Here is a 6,330-nt window from a genome sequence, read left to right on the forward strand (position 1 = left end):
TTGCAAAACAACGTAACGTTTTACGGATTGCCTAACGAAAACCCTAATGCACATTTGACAAATTTCTTAGAAATTTGTGACACTTTTAAAATTACTGATGTAACAGCCGAAGCAATCAAACTTCGCCTCTTTCCTTTCACTTTGAAGGATAAGGCAAAAATTTGGTTAACTTCTATGCCTGCTGTAACATTTGAAACTTGGGACCAATTAGCCCAATCATTTTTACAAAAATATTTTCCCTTAGCAAAAACCGCAAGAGTCATCAAAGAGTTGACATCTTTTACACAAAATGATAATGAAACTCTTTATGAAGCTTGGGAACGTTTTAAAGAACTTCAACGTTTATGCCCACACCACCAATTGCCAGATGCACTTTTAATGCAGACATTCTATAATGGATTAAATCCTACGACTAGAGGTTCATTAGATGCTATGTCTGGAGGGTTATTTATGAAGAAGACGTCCGCCCAAGCAAGAGAACTTTTGGAGGAAATGGCAATCAACAGCAGTATGTGGCCCACAGAGCGTGGACATATACCAACGGCGAAACCATCATCCTCATGTACATCATCGGTTAAATGTATAATGAATCTTGATCCTGTAGCAATGTTACAAGCCCAATTTTCTACCTTATCGCACAAAATTGATAAATTTATGGCACCATGCGATCCTAATGATCCGATCCAGAGAGACATTGACTACGAAGGTATGAATGAGATAGAACAGGTAAATTTTGTCCAAGGACACAACCAAACTACTAATCCTTATTCTAATACTTATAATCCTGGATGGAGAAATCATCCTAACTTTAACTGGAAAGATGGTAATAATAATAATAATGCAAATGCTAATCAATATCGTATAAATAATTATCAAAATCAAACAAGAGATACGATTAGCACTTTATCTTCAAAAATCGACAAATTTATAGATGCTATGAATGGAAAGGTAAGTAATCAATACGATGGTTTTAAACGGATCGAAAATAAATTCGATCAGCTTATCAAAAACCAATCATCTAGCATCCATAATTTGGAGGTTCAAATTGGACAACTTGCTAAATCAATTCCATCCCGCAAAGAGGGAAGTCTTCCCAGCCAAACGGAAGAAAATCCGAAAGGGCATGTTAAGGCTATCACTCTTCGTTCGGGGAAAAACTACTTAGGTCCGGAAATGCCCGGAAATTCAACTTTACCTGGAAATGATTTACCAAAATCCAAAGAAGATACGTTAAAACAAAAAGATACGCCAATTGACTCTAATCCAAAACCTTTTGTACCAAAGCCACCTTTTCCACACAGGGTCCGAAATAAGGACCATGATAAACAACTTTTATCATTTTTAGACAAACTTAAAAATTATCATATAAATTTAACATTCATGGATGCAATTACGCAAATTCCTAATTATGGAAAATTCTTGAAAGATTTAATTTCAAAAAAGATTAGTTGGGAAGGAATTTCATCCATTTCACTTTCTGAAGATTGTAGTTCGATAGTATCAAGCAAATTACCTACTAAACTCAAAGATCCCGGATGCTTTACCATTCCGTGTACTTTGGGAAATATGGAATTCCCAAGTTGTCTTTGCGATTTGGGAGCTAGTATAAACTTGATGCCATTGTCTATTTTTGAGAAATTAGGATTAGAAGAAGATATCAAGCGTACCAATATGGTTTTGCAATTAGCGGATCAATCCACTAAAAGACCATATGGTATAATTGAAGACGTTTTGGTAAAAGTTGACAAATTTATTTTTCCTACTGATTTTGTTATCTTAGATTTTGCTTATGATGCTAATTGTCCGCTAATCTTTGGTAGACCATTCATGAACACGGGACATGCTCTAGTTGATGTGTCGTAAGGAAAAGTAGTTTTACGAATAGGTGACGATAAGATCGAGTTCGATATGAATCAAGCGATGAAATATCCTATGGAGGATTTCGCTTGTATGAAGCTTGATTTAATTGAAGAATGTGTTAATGACATTGTTCAAAGAGAAGAAATAATAGAACCTGTAATGGGCGAAGAATTAGAAGATAAGGACCCAGAGCCTTTGATTCGAGAAGATGGACCAGTTCCGCCTTCAGTAATAGTTCCACCTAAATTAGAACTTAAAGAACTACCAAACTATCTAAGATACACTTTCCTAGGCGGAAGTGACACTCTACCTATAATCATCTCTAACAAATTAACAGAAAATCAAGAAGAAAAATTGAAAGAAGTTGTTAGAAATAGAATAGGAAGTATGGGATGGCAGATTTCAGATTTAAAAGGGATTAATCCTAGTATTGTAATGCATAGGATTCACTTAGAAGAAGATAAGCCACCTAAAGCGGATAGACAAAGATGTTTAAATCCGAACATGAAAGAAGTAGTAAAAAATGAGATTACTAAACTTTTAGACAATGGAATCATTTATCCTATTTCGGATAGTGAATGAGTTAGTCCAATCCATTGTGTACCCAAAAAGGGAGGTATAACTGTAGTAAGGAATGATGAAGGTGAATTAATACCTACGCGAACCACCACCGGTTGGAGGGTTTGTATAGATTATAGGAACCTAAATAAGGCAACTAGGAAAGATCATTTTCCTTTACCTTCCATCGATCAAATGATCGAAAGGATAGCCGGTCATGCATTTTATTGTTTTCTTGATGGTTATTCCGGATTCTTTCAAATATATATTTACCCGGATGACCAAGATAAAACAACCTTCACATGTCCTTATGGAACATTTGCATATAGAAGAATGCCTTTTGGTTTATGTAATGCACCAACAACTTTTCAACGTTGCATGACTGCAATTTTTAATGATTTCATCGAAGATATCATGGAAGTATTTATGGATGATTTTTCAGTTTATGGAGATTCTTTTGATGCATGTTTAAAAAACTTAGATAGAGTTCTTTCTAGATGCGAAGAAACGAATTTGGTATTAAATTGGGAAAAATGTCATTTCATGGTCGATGAAGGAATTGTTTTAGGTCATAAAATATCTGAAAAAGGATTAGAAATGGATAGAGCAAAGACTTCAGTAATAGAAAAATTACCCCCACCAACAACTGTCAAGGGAGTAAGATCTTTTCTAGGACATGCAGGTTTTTACAGAAGATTTATAAAAAAACTTTTCTGTGATTTCCAAACCACTTACTAATTTACTTATGAAGGATTCAACCTTCGACTTTAATGAAGATTGTATTAAAGCTTTTGAAACATTGAAAACAGCCTTAGTCAGTGCGCCCATAATTGCTAAACCCGATTGGGATTTGCCTTTTGAAATCATGTGTGATGCAAGTGACCTAGCAGTAGGATGTGTTTTAGGTCAAAGAAAGGATAAAAAATTACATGTTATTTATTATGCAAGTCATACATTGTCCGGTGCACAATTAAATTACACAACAACAGAAAAAGAGATGTTAGCCGTAGTATTTGCATGTGATAAGTTTAGGTCATACTTGTTAGGATCTAAAGTTATTATTTATACAGATCACGCAGCTTTACGTTATCTGTTTTCTAAGAAAGATGCAAAACCGCGTATGATTAGATGGGTTTTGTTGTTACAAGAATTTGATATAGAAATTAAAGACAAAAAGGGGGTAGAAAACCTTATCGCCGATCATCTATCGAGACTAGAAGATGAAAACGGTCCTATAGGTGAAACTGTCGGTATACGAGATGATTTCCCCGATGAACATCTCTATCATGTAGAAAGTATCATGTCACCATGGTATGCAGATTTTGCTAATTATCTTGCAACTGATATCGTTCCGGAAGGATTATCTCCCCAACAGAGGAAGAAATTTTTCTTCGATATTAAACAATATTTTTGGGAAGATCCCTTTCTATTCAAATCATGTGGTGACGGGATAATTAGGAGATGTATTGGAGAAAATGAATATGAATCTATAATAACAGAATGTCATTCCAGCTCGTATGGAGGACATAATGGAGTTAATAAAACGGTAGCTAAAATATTAGAATGTGGTTTCTTTTGGCCTACAATGTTTAAGGACGTTGGTTCATTTATTACTCGTTGTGATAAATGCCAAAGAACGGGAAATTTAGGAAGGAAAGATGAGATGCCCCTCACAAACGTGTTGGAAGTTGAAATCTTCGACATGTGGGGAATTGATTTCATGGGACCTTTTCCGCCTTCCAATGGTAAAACTTACATATTAGTAGCCGTTGATTATGTTTCGAAGTGGGTTGAAGCAATTGTAACCCCTACGAATGATTCTAAAGTAGTTATTACTTTTCTTGACGATATATTTTGTAGATTCGGTTGTCCTAGATACGTTGTTAGTGATGGCGGTACCCATTTCATAAATCGAAATTTTGATATGCTTATGAAAAAATATGGAGTACGCCACCGCGTGTCAACACCATACCATCCTCAGTCAAATGGTCAGGCGGAGATCTCAAATAGAGAACTCAAATGGATTCTAGAGAAAACTGTTTCGTCATCAAGAAAAGATTGGTCACAAAAACTCAATCATGCGCTATGGGCATACCGTACTGCATTTAAGTCACCAATAGGAATGACTCCATATCGTTTAGTATATGGAAAAGCATGTCATTTACCAGTTGAATTAGAACATAAAGCCTATTGGGCTATTAGAAAACTTAATTTTGATTTACAACAAGCAGGAAAGAAACGTTTGCTCAATTTGAATGAGTTAGATGAGTTACGTCATCTATCGTATGAGAATGCGAGGATTTATAAAGAAAAAGTGAAAAAATGGCACGATGCCAAGATCAAAGTTAAACACTTTAATGTTGGAGATAAGGTGCTGTTATTTAATTCACGGCTTCGTATATTTCCAGGAAAACTTAAGTCCAGATGGGCCGGACCGTATTTAGTCGTCAAAACATTCGACTATGGTTCTTTAGAACTTGAGGAAACTAACGGCAATCGTTTTAAAGTTAATGGTAATCGATGTAAAATCTATTACGAAAATATCTCCGAAATAGGAACTAATTTCGTAACAAGATTTCGTGACATATAAATCATTTTATTTTTCTAATAGTTAGTTTTTATTTATTTTTATTTTTATTTTTATTTATTTTTTTTATTTTATTTTGTTTTAGATTATATCATTTTATTAGAATTTCAGATATAGAAAAATATATTCGAGTCATGATTTTAATTAATTTTTTGGAATTTCATGAGAATTAGAAAATTCAGTGATTCTCAGTTGAGAATTTGAAATTCTCAGTTGAGAATTCACATATATAGAATTCTTAAGGAGGTAAGAAATTTCTGAACTTATAGAGAATTTAAAATTCTCAGTTGAGAATTTGGGTATAACTAGCAGCCAGGAAAATTTCTGGACTTGTAGAGGATTTCAGATTCTCAGTTAAGAATTCTGATTAAAAATTGAAAGGAAAATTTCTGAACTTACCGAGGATGAGGATTCTCGGTAGAGGATCAGAAATTTGGAGTTTTGACAACTGATTTCCGCAGGGAAATCAGCGTGTCGCGACCGCGGGTCAGAATCCTCGGTCGCGACACGGGGAAATTATGCCCAAATTAACCCTTTTTCCAGCAGATGCAACTCTTCAGAAACGAAAAATTGAGTTTTTTCATTTTTAAGAGGTTTGTTTCATGCCTTTTCATTTCAAAAACAACACCTCTTTTTATCCTAGGATTTTATAAATAGGTTCTAGAGGTTCAGTTTTCTGTCACTTTCTTTTCATCTCTATCAGAACTATCTCTGATTTTCTTACCATTTCTAGACACTAAGTTCAGAACTTTTTTTTCCAAACATCATGGCTTCCTCAAGCACTTCATCTAAGAAAGTTATTGCTTCACGCAATAAACGTGTTGATATATCAGAGCGTTATGGATGTAACTTTCCCATCTTCAATCATGAAGAGGGAAGGCGCTTCTTGAGGCTCCGATACACATTCTTTGTCGGAATGCTATACATGGATGACTTTCTTAATGATCAGTTGGGAATTAAAGGTGATATGAGTCGCTACATGGAGCGATTAGGATGGACCAGATTTGTTGATATGAAGTTTCCTATAATTGGAGACTGGATATTAGAGTTCTTCTGTACAGTGCGTTTTGTTAACAAACGTCGGGTGCGTCTCAGTTTTCGTCGGGATGGCAAAACTTTTACTTTTGGATATCCTGAATTGCATGCTTGGTTTGGTTTTCCCTTGAAGGATACTACCAAACGTCATCATGGAAGAGATATGACGTCCACTGATATTTGGCGAATGCTCACCGGTATCTGGCCTTTCCACCCAAAACTTGCCTATAATAAGTCTTTCTATTCCAACTCTATGCTATATTTGCATAAGTTTCTGAGTCACAGCCTGT

General features: G+C 35.1%; 1 non-coding gene across 1 annotated transcript; it reads right to left on the bottom strand.

Annotated features, from left to right (window-relative positions):
- Positions 1–255: 255 nt before the first annotated feature.
- Positions 256–362, bottom strand: LOC136210278 (small nucleolar RNA R71). The gene has a single exon (XR_010677983.1). It is a non-coding gene; the product is annotated as a small nucleolar RNA R71 (small nucleolar RNA).
- Positions 363–6,330: the final 5,968 nt, after the last annotated feature.

This window comes from Euphorbia lathyris, chromosome 10 (assembly GCF_963576675.1).
Source record: "Euphorbia lathyris chromosome 10, ddEupLath1.1, whole genome shotgun sequence".
Lineage (NCBI taxonomy): Eukaryota > Viridiplantae > Streptophyta > Magnoliopsida > Malpighiales > Euphorbiaceae > Euphorbia > Euphorbia lathyris.